Source organism: Jaculus jaculus, chromosome 13 (genome assembly GCF_020740685.1).
Source record: "Jaculus jaculus isolate mJacJac1 chromosome 13, mJacJac1.mat.Y.cur, whole genome shotgun sequence".
Lineage (NCBI taxonomy): Eukaryota > Metazoa > Chordata > Mammalia > Rodentia > Dipodidae > Jaculus > Jaculus jaculus.
This window is the reverse complement of record NC_059114.1, coordinates 26,834,022-26,844,934: the sequence shown is the minus strand read 5'-3', so window position 1 is coordinate 26,844,934 and position 10,913 is coordinate 26,834,022. Positions and strand designations below refer to the sequence as shown.

The 10,913-nt window shown below is 45.3% G+C and overlaps 1 non-coding gene across 1 annotated transcript; it reads right to left on the bottom strand.

Annotated features, from left to right (window-relative positions):
- Window positions 1-8,175: 8,175 nt before the first annotated feature.
- Window positions 8,176-8,303, bottom strand: LOC123454385. Its single transcript, XR_006633351.1, has one exon. It is a non-coding gene; the product is annotated as a small nucleolar RNA SNORA33 (small nucleolar RNA).
- Between the last annotated feature and the right edge of the window lie 2,610 nt (window positions 8,304-10,913).

The following is a 10,913-nucleotide window of genomic DNA, read 5'->3' as shown; positions in this document are numbered from 1 at the left end:
CAGATCCTACAATCCTGGGTTTAAGCTAGTATCTTGCTACTTACTGCAATCTATTTCACCTTAAATAAGTTATTTCACCTCTTTGAGCATGTTACTTCATTTGTGTGACATTGATATCAATCTCGTTCACAGAGCTGTGCAAGTATTCATTGAGTGTTTTTTTTTTAAATATTTAATTTATTTATTTGCAAAGAGACAGAGAGAATGGGTGCACCAGGGCCTTTAGCCACTGTAAACGAACTTCACACGCATGCTCCACTTTGTGCATCAGGCTTTACGTAGGCCCTAAGGAATTAAAACTGGGTTGTTAAGCATTACAGGCAAGCGCATTAACAGCCAAGCCATCTCTCCAGCCCTCACTGAATGCTTTGTGTCTAGCATATACTCATGTGCTGCTGGAGGGAATGGGGTTGAGGCGCAGCATTAAGGTCTCAACAAGTTTTGGTAAAATTATAACAATGGGGCTGGGGAGATGGCTCAGCAGGTAAAAGCTCTTGCCAAGCAAGCACGGCAGCCTGATTTGCCCCGAGTTCAATTCCCCAACACCCATGTAGACAGCTGGGTGTGGCCATGCACACCTGTAACCCCAGGCCTGTGAGGAATAGAAACCGAACAATTGCTGGGGCTCAGTGGTCAGCCAGGCTGCTGGAAAATAGCAGCTCCTGGTTCAGTGAGATCCTTCATGTCAAGGAAACACTTGGATGAGTAAAAAAAAAGGAGGATACCTAGTGTCTTCTCTGACCTCCCCACACACCACACAAACTCACCCCCCCCCACAAGTGGGGCTTGCACATATACACACATGCATACGTATATGGCACCCACATATACTACACCACACATGCTACACAAAAGACTATATATATAAACAATGAAGGACTAGGACCCCAGCTCAGTGACAGAGCACTTGCCTAGCATGCATGAAGTAGGACCTTGATTCCATCCCCAGGAGGAAGAAGGGAAGAGAGATGTATTTACCAAATACGTACTGCTCTAAATGACTTATATATAGTAATTCAACAACCTCTGGGTGTATTGTTATTGTTGTTCCTTTGTTTTGATTTGCTGAGGTAGGGTCTCATTCTAGGCCAGACTGACCTGGAATTCACTATGTAGTCCCAGGTTGGCCTTGAACTCATGGCGATCCTCCTATCTGTGCCTTGCGAGTGATGGGATTAAAGGTGTGTGCTACCACGCCTGGCTTTCTCTGGGTGCATTGTTACCCTCATTAAACAGTTAAAACTCACTTGTCTGTGGGCTGGAGAGATGGATCAATGGTTAAGGTACTTGCCTGCAAAGCCTAACGACCCAGATTTGATTTCCCAGTATTCACATAAAGCTAGATGCACAAGGTGGCACATGCATCTGGAATTCATTTGCAGTGGCTAGAGACCCTGGTGCACCCTTCCTTTCCTTCCCTTCCTTCCTCCCTCCCTCCCTCCCTCCCTTCCTTCCTTCCTTCCTTTCTCCCCCCCACACATAAATAAGTAAATTAATTACTTAAAATCCTTAAAAAAATAAAAACTGTTGGTGGGTGTGATGGTACATGCCTTTAATCCCAGCACTTGGGAGGCGAAGTAGAATTGCCAAGTGTTTGAAGCCACCCTGAGACTACATAGTGAATCCAAGGTCAGCCTGGGCTACAGTGAGACCCTACCTTGAAAAAGGAAAAAAAGGAAAAAAAAAAAATCCTGTCCAACTAGCAAAACATGGAGCCAAAATTTCTACACAGCCTAACCAAGTGACCAAACTCAATCTTTCTTTCTTTTTTAATTAATTATTTATTTATTTTACTTAGAGAGAGAGAATGGGTGTGCCAGGACCTCCAGCCACTGCAAATGAACTCCAGACGCATATACCACCTTGTGCAGCTGGCTTATGTGGGTCCTGGGGAATCAATCCTGGTTACTTAAGCTTTACAGGCAAGTGCCTTAACCGCTAAGTCATCTCTCCAGCTCTCAACATCTCTCTATTTTATTTTATTTATTTGATAGAAATAGGCACATACAGAAAGAGAGAGAATGGGCATGCCAGAGCCTCCAGCCACTGCAAATGAACTCCAGATGCATGTGCCCCCTGTGCCTCTGGCTTGTGTGGGTACTGGGGAGTTGAATCTGGGTCCTTTGGCTTTACAAAGTAAGTGCCTTAACTGCTAAGCCATCTCTCCAGCCCACCATCACTTAAAAATATATTTATTTATTTATTTGAAAGAAGAAAAGAGGCAAATGAGAATGGGCATGCCAGGGCCTCCAGCCACTGCAGACGAACTCCAGATGCGTGCACCACCTTGTGTTAGATGAACACGATAACCACTACACTACAGAAACAACCTTACCACCTTGTGCATCTGGCTGACATGGGTACTGGGGAATCAAAACTGGGTCCTTAGGCTGCGCAGGCAAGTGCCTTAACCACTAAGCAATCTCTCCAGCCCCAAACTCAACATCTTTTTTTAAATTTTTTTTTATTTATTTATTTGAGAGCGACAGACACAGAGAGAAAGACAGATAGAGGAAGAGAGAGAGAATGGGCGCGCCAGGGCTTCCAGCCTCTGCAAACGAACTCCAGACGCGTGCGCCCCCTTGTGCATCTGGCTAACGTGGGACCTGGGGAACCGAGCCTCGAACCGGGGTCCTTAGGCTTCACAGGCAAGCGCTTAACCGCTAAGCCATCTCTCCAGCCCTCAACATCTTTTTTTAAAAAATATATTTTTGTTTATTTTTATTTACTTATTTGACAGACAGAGAAAGAGGCAGGTAGAGAGAGAGAGAGAGAGACAGAGAGAAATGGGTGTGCCAGGGCCTCCAGCCACTGCAAACAAACTCCAGAAGCATGCACCACTCTGTGCAGCTGGCCTTATGTGAATACTGGGGAATCAAACCCTTAGGCTTTGTAGGCAAGTGCCTTAACCACTAAAATCTCACTCCAGCTTGCAACTCAGGATTTATTTATTTATTTATTTTAGAGTGAGAGAAGGGGGGAGGGGGGAGAAAGGCAGATAGAAAGAATGGGCACACCAGGGTCTTCAGCCACTGGAAATGACACATGCACCACCTTGTGCATCTATCTGTCTTACATGTGTGCTGGAGAATCGAACCCGGGTCCTTTGACTTCACAGGCAAGTGCCTTAACCGCTAAGCCATCCCTCCAGCCCAATTCATGATTCTTGATTGGATACAGGATTATTTTTAGTGGGAAGCAGCTGTTAACTGGTGAGAACTGAATCAGGACTTTATGTTAAATTAAGGTATATCAGGGCTGCAGAGATGGCTTAGTGGTTAAGTGCTTGCTTGTGAAGCCTAAGGACCCCGGTTCAAGGCTTGGTTCCCCAGGACCCAAGTAAGCCAGATGCACAAGGGGGCGCACGCGTCTGGAGTTCATTTGCAGAGGCTGGAAGCCCTGGCACGCCCATTCTCTCTCTCTCCCTCTGTCTTTCTCTCTGTGTCTGTCGCTCTCAAATAAATAAATTAATTAATTAATTTAAAAAATTACGGTATATCAGCCTGGTGTGGTGGCACATACCTACAATTCCAGCACTCCAGGAGCCTGAGGCAGGGAAATTGATACAAATTTGAGGCCAGCCTGGATTCCAGAACAGACCCTATCTCAAAAAACAAATAAAAGGAGTGGTGCTTAGGGATGTAGTTTAGTTTGAAGAGCGCTTGTCTGGCATGCACATTGTTCTGAGTTCTATCCTCAGTACAAAAATTTTTTGCAGGGCTGGAGAATTGACTCAGCAATTAAGGCACTTGCCTACACAGCCTAATGACCCAGTTTCGATTCCCCAGTGCCCACGTAAAGCCAGATGCACAAAGTGTACATGCATCTGAAGTTCATTTGTAGTGGCTAGAGGCCCTGGTATGCCCATTTCTATCTCTCTTTCTCTCTTCTGTCTTTCTCTGCTTGCAAATAAATAAATGAAAATTTAAAAAGTTTACAGTATATCAATGTTAAATTTCCTCAGTATGATAATGGTATTGCAATTACACAAGACAGTTTCTTTTTTTTTTTTGCTTTTTCAAGGTAGGGTCTCACTCTAGCCCAGGCTAGCCTGGAATTTACTATGTAATCTCAGGGTGGCCTCAAACTCATGGCAATCCTCCTACCTCTGCCTCCCGAGTGCTGGGATTAAAGGCGTGCGCCACCATGCCCAGCGACAGTTTCCTTTTGAAAGGCAAGAAGTGCCTTAACATGCAGGGGTGTGCAGTCATAATTTCTACAATAATCATTGTAAGTGGTTCAGCAAAAAAAGATACAGACTATGAAGAAGCAAACTTAACAAGCTGTAAATTTAAGTGAAAGGGATGTGAAATCATAACTCTTCTGAGGTTGGAAATGTATCCACAGAACAATGGCAGGGAAACTATTCCCATGTAAGCCAACTGAAACCAGAGCTACTTGCATCACTGCCATATGCTGTTACTGTCGGTATGGCTGTAATTACTGTACAAAGCTACATCCTGGCCCTTCTACTGGCTGGCATCACACTCAAGGCCATCATCACCTCCATTTCTGCTCCCATCCCCACCACTGGGATCTTCCCCTGACTGCAGTTTATTAACTGCCTTCCAGTAATCCATTCCCCACAGCAGCCAGAGGAGCCCTTCTAAAGGGCACCATGTTCACTTTGCGACTTAAAAGCTTTCAGTGGCTTTCCAGTGCCTTTCTCTTGGCCTTCAAGGCCCTTCTGCTCTCTGCTTACTTTTATTTTTTAAAATATTGTATTTCACTGGGCGTGGTGGTGCACACCTTTAATCCCAGCACTCAGGAGGCAGAGGTAGGAGGATCACCGTGAGTTCGAGGCTACCCTGAGACTACATAGTGAATTCCAGGTCAGCCTCAGCTAGAGTGAAACCCTACCTCAAAAAAACAAACAAAAAAAAATTATAAATATGTGTGTGTGTGTGTGTGTGTGTGTGTAGTATTAATTTTACTTTGAGAGAGAGGAAGAAGGACAGATGGACAGCCAGGGCTTCTAGCCATTGCATACAAACTCCAGACGCGTGTGCCACCTTGTGCCAGTGGCTTACGTGGGTCCTGGGAAATCGAACCTAGGTCCTTAGGCTTCACAGGCAAACTCCTTAACTACTAAGTCATCTCACCACTCTCTAGCCCTCTGCTTAGTTTTAGATCCAGGCCTCACACCCTTCTCTCAACACACACACACACACACACACACACACACACACACACACACACACACGTTCCAGCCATGCTGAACTTCGGACAGTCTCAGGGATGTTGGTGGCCCAGGCCTTCTCATCCTTTCCACAGACCAGCATCTCGTGCCCGGCTGCTGCAGTTCTCCGGTGATCAGTTCAGATATGACCTCCCTGGAGCCACTCTCCTCTGGGCCCAAGGCCGGGTTGTTTTTGCACTTTCCACTGCATACTGCGAAGAGTGTTTACCTGCCTGTTCCCAGTGCCCGGGACTCTCACAGATGTGGGTAGAGGCTTGTTTACCTTCAGATGTTTGCCTATGTGCTGTGAGGGCAGCAGGAGAGGCGGAGAGAGCGATCTTTGCTCTTTCACCTCCCTGCTTATTTTGGTTCATCTTGCCTGCAACGGCCACACACAGCCCAAACCTCACGTGTGTTGAGCTAGAAAGGTTTGCCTTTTCCAAACATCCACATCTAGATCGTTTTTCACCTTGGAAAAAGCCAAGGCTGGGCTGGCGGCACACACCTTACATCCCAGCACAAGGGAGGCAGAGGTAGGAGGATCGCCGTCAGTTCGAGGCCACCCTGAGACTACATAGTGAAGTCCAGGTCAGCCTGGGCTAGAGTGAGACCCTACCTTGAAAAAACAAAAATAAAAGAAAAAGAAGGAAAGAAAAGAAAGAAAGAAAGAAGCCAAGAGATAGAGGACTGGATATAGAACTGAGCTGGGGACTGAGGTCCTCCCTAGCAAGACCTGGTGGGTTGTAATCTGCCCCACCTGACTGAAGGAGTCACCAATTGTTCATTCTTCACCTCAGCTCTGGGAATTGGGCAAACTGAAAACAATCCATCTTCTCTTTTCCTAAGTTTCTTTTTTTTTTTTTTAACATATGTGCCACTTTGTGCATCTAGCTTTATGTGGGTACGTAGGGAATTGTACCAGGGCCATCAGGCCATCATACAACTGCCTTTAGCTAATAAGACAACTTTCCAGAACTTTTTTCCTGAGTTCTTTTTTTGTTTGTTTGTTTTTTACTTGAAAGTAGGCTCTTGCTCTAGCCCAAGCTGACTTAGAATTCACTGTGCAGTCTCAGGGTGGCTTAAATTCACGGTGATCCTCTTACCTCCACCTCCCAAGTGCTGGGATTAAAAGCATGCCTGGCTTCCTGAGGTTTTATACGGACCAAATAAAGGATGGGATGCCAAGGGCCCAAAGGGTAGCAGGTTTATGTAGGCTCACACAAGCAGTTTCTAAGAAATCTGAGGGTCTGGGAAGATGGCTCAGTGGGTAAGAGTGCTTGCTATGCAAACATGAGGATCTGAGTTTGATCCCCTGCACCCACCCAAGGCAAACACATTCCTGGAACCCCAGTACTGAAGGAAGCAGAGACAGGAGGGTCCCTGGGGCTCCCTGGTCAGCCAGCCTAACCAAGAAATGAGCAGCTCCAGGTTCAGTGAGAGACTGTTCCAGAGAAATAAAATGGAAGAATGATAGAGGACACTGCATGTCTTTCTCTAGCTTCAGGGAGCATACATCTATCTTCATACCACATGCATACATGTACACCACATATACTTCAGAGAGAGAGAGAAGAAGGAGAAGGGAGAGGAGGAGAAGGAGGAGGAGGAGAAAAAGGGGAAGGGAAGAAGGAGAAGTAAGAAGAAGGGCTAGGGGATGAGGCTCAGATGGTAGAGTGCTCCAGGTCAGCCTGGGCAAGAGCAAGACCCTACCTTGAAAAATGAAAAAAAGTCAGGTATGATGGCGCACGCCTTTAATCCCAGCACTCAGGCAGAGGTAGGAGGATTGCCATGAGTTCGAGGCCACCCTGAGATTACATAGTGAATTACAGGTCAGTATGGCTAGAGTGAGACCTTACCTCAAAAAGGAAGAAGAAAGAGGAAAGGGAGAAAGAAAGAAAAAAAGAAAGAAAGAAGGAAAGAGGGAGGGAGGGAAAGGAAGAAAGAGAAAGGAAAGAAAGAAGAAGAAAGAAATAAGGAGAGAGACCCACATGGGCTTTTGAGATCCACATGGTATACTTCTCCTCATTTTATCTCCCCTTACCTCCCAGCCTTCCCCTTTCCACACTCCTTTGTAAAATCTGAATAAAATGTGGTATTTTAAAAATCAAAACAATAAATAAATAAAAGAAAGAAAGGAAGGAAGGAAGGAGGGGAGAAAGAAAGAAAAAGAAATAAGGAGAGAGAGACAGAAAGAGAAAAAGAAAAGACAGGGCAGGAGAGATGGCTGAGCAGTTAAAGGCACTTGATTGCAAAGTCTGATGACCCTGATTCAATTCCCTAGTTCTGACATAAAGCCACATGCACAAAGTGGTGCATGCATCTAGAACTTAATTTATAGTGGCAAAAGATCCTGACATGCCCATTTTTTTCTCTTGGTCTTCCTCTCTCTCTCTCCCTCTCTCTCTCTCTCTCTCTTTTTCTGCTTTCCAAAAAAGAGGGTGGAGAGAAGAAAAAAAAAAAAAGAGGGTGGAGAGATGGCTTAGCAGTTAAAGGCACTTTCTTGCAAAGCCTGACAGCCTGGGTTCAATTCCCCAGTACCCATGTAAAGCCAGATGCACAGAGTGGCACATGTCCTTAGAGTTCGTTTGCAGTGGAAGGAGGCCCTGGTGTGCCCATTCTCTCTATCTGCCTCTCTCTCTCTCTCTCTTAAATAAATAAATAAATACTAAAACAAGAAAAAAACGAAAGTCAAAATCCATTTCTTTTTTGTTTGTTTTTCATTTATTTATTTTTCAAAAAATACATGTAATTTATTAACTCAGCTTTCATTAAACTTAGAATAAGCTACATTAAATTATTTATTTATTTGAGACAGAGGGAGGGAGAGAGATAGAGAGTGAGAATGGGAGGGCATCTGTGCATCTGGCTTACATGGGACCTGGAGACTCAAACCAGGTCCTTAGGCTTCACAGGCATGTGCTTTAACTGCTAAGCCATCTCTTCAGACCTACATTAAATTTTTAATTAAGTCTTATGAAAATGCGTCAACAATATGATATTGTAGCCATTTTCAGGGGTCTTAGTGGCCTCAGTTGTCCTTAAGGCTTGTAACGTGGCATTATTGCCAGCTTTGTCTTCATTTCCTCAGAAACACATTCAGATAAACAGACTAATTGGCTGGCTTCAAAATCCATTTGTTTATATAAAGACTGTTTCAAAAAAGGGGTGGGCAAGCATGGTGGCTCACACCTGTAATTTCAGCACCAAGAGTCTGACGTAGGAGGATCCTGTTGAGTTCAAGGCCAGCCTGGAGTGAGAGTGAGTTCCAGGTCAACCTGGGCTAGAGTAAGACCTAGTTTCTAAAAAGGAGGGTGGCTGGGGAAATGACTTAGCAGTTAAAAGTACTTGCTTGCAAAGCTTGCTGACCCGAGTTCAATTCCCCAGTACCCACATAAAGCCAGACGCATGAAGTGACATGAGTCTGCAGTTTGTTTGCAGCAGCAGGAGACCCTGGCATACCTATAATCTCACACTCTCTCTCTTCTCACAAATAAGTAAATAAAAACTTTCTTTATAAAAGGAAGGGTGGGGGCTAGAGACATGGCTTAGTGGTTAAGCGCTTGCCTGTGAAGCCTGAAGACCCTGGTTTGAGGCTCAATTCCTCAGGACCCACATAAGCCAGATGCACAAGGTGACGCATGCATCTGGAGTTTGTTTGCAGTAGCTGGAGGCCCTGGTGTGCCCATTCTCTCTCTCCCCTCCACTTTCTCGTTCTGTCTGTTGCTCTCAAATAAATAAAAATAAACAAAAAAAGAAGGGTGCCCAGCGTGGTGGTGCACACCTTTAATCTCAGCACTTGGGAAGCAGAGGTAGGAGGATTGCTGTGAATTTGAGGCTACCCTGAGACTCCATAGTGAATGCCAGGTCAGCCTGAGCTACAATGAGACTCTACCTCAGGGGACGAGGGAGAGGGAAGGGCAGGCAGTAGGGAGGGAGAGAGACATTAGAGGTAGGAGATAGTTAAATTTATTTATATAGTCATTCATGTATTCATTTGCACATATGTGGGTCAGGGTTTCTTGATGCTGCAAATGAATGTCTATCTCCCTTTACGTGGGTGGCTGGGGAATTGAAATCCAGCTAGGAGGCTTTGCAAGCCAGTACTTATAACCTCTGAGCCACCTCCCCAGGCCTTTTCATTGTTGTTGTTTGTTTTGAGAAAGAATCTTACTTTACAGGGGCTGGAGAGATGGCTCAACGGTTTAAGATGCTTGCTTACAAAGCCTGACAGCCAGGGTTCAATTCCCCAATTCCCATGTAAAACAAAGTGGTGCATGAATCTGGAGTCTGCAGTGGTGAGAGGCCTTGGTGTGCTCATTCTTTTTCTCTCTCTTTCCTTAAAAATAAGTAAATAAAATAATTTATTTTTCAAAAAAAAAAAAAAAAGAATCTCATTTTAACCCAGGCTAAAATAGAGGTCTCATACTTCAGCCTCCTGAGTGCTGGGGTTAAAGATGTGAGCCACTATTCACATTTCTGAGCTGGACCCATGTAAGCCAGATGCACAAGGTGGCTCGTGCATCTGGAGTTTGTTTGCAGTAGCTGGAGGCCCTGGTGTGCCCATTCTCTCCCTCTCTCTCTCTCTCTCTCTCTCTCTCTGTATTAAAATTTAATAGTTGTATTAAATATGAAAAACTCTGAGTTATAGCCGGGTGTGGTGGTGCACACCTTTAATCCAGCACTTGGGAGGCAGAGGTAGGAGGATCTCCCTGGGTTCCAGGCCACCCTGAGACTACATAGTGAATTCAAGTCAGCCTGGGCTAGAGCGAGACTCTACTTTAAAAAAAACAATACGCTGGGCGTGGTGGCGCACGCCTTTAATCCCAGCACTCGGGAGGCAGAGGTAGGAGGATTGCCATGAGTTCAAGGCCACCCTGAGATGGCAGAGTTAATTCCAGGTCAGCCTGGACCAGAGTGAGACCCTACCTCGAAAAACAAAAACAAACAAAAAATAAAAAATAAACAATAAAAAATTTAAAAACCCTCAGAGTTACAAGTTGATGTGTACTTTTCCATGTATAATAAGCCTCAATAATAATATTTCAGCTGGGCATACACACCTTTAATCCTAGCACTTGGGCTAAGACAGGGCGAATGGATTGCCATGAGCTCAAAGCACTTGCTATGCAAGCGCGGGGGCCTGACAGGGCCTGGCTCACCCTGAGTTTGACTTCGCGGCACCTGTGTAAACAGCTGGGCATGCCGTGCCCGCAGGTAACCTGCTCCACAGAGAAGCAGAAAAAGCCTGGAGAAGCTCTGGGGCCGCAGCCCAACCAGTTGACCAAAAGCCACAGCTTCGGGTTCAGCGGCAGACTCTGATTCCCAATACCACGCAGATCATTGATAAAGGACACCGATACTCTTCTGTGGCCTCTGCATACCCACACATGAGGCACACACATGCATACACCACACACATGCATACACACATGAAAAAAATACGATTTTCCAATATTTAAAAATACACAAAACCTCAGCTGAGCGTGGTGGCACATGCCTTTAATCCCAGCACTTGGGAGGCAGAGGTAGGAGGATCGCTGTGAGTTCAAGGCCACCCTGACTACATAGTGAATTCCAGGTGAGCCTGGGCTAGAGTGAAACCCTATCTCTAAAAACCTTAAAAAAATACACAAAATCACAAGAGTGGTGAAGTGCATTGGAGCTATGGTGGGTGGGGGGTAGCCAGGTAGACATCACACCTCGATCTTAAAAAAAATGACTTGGGATGGAATTA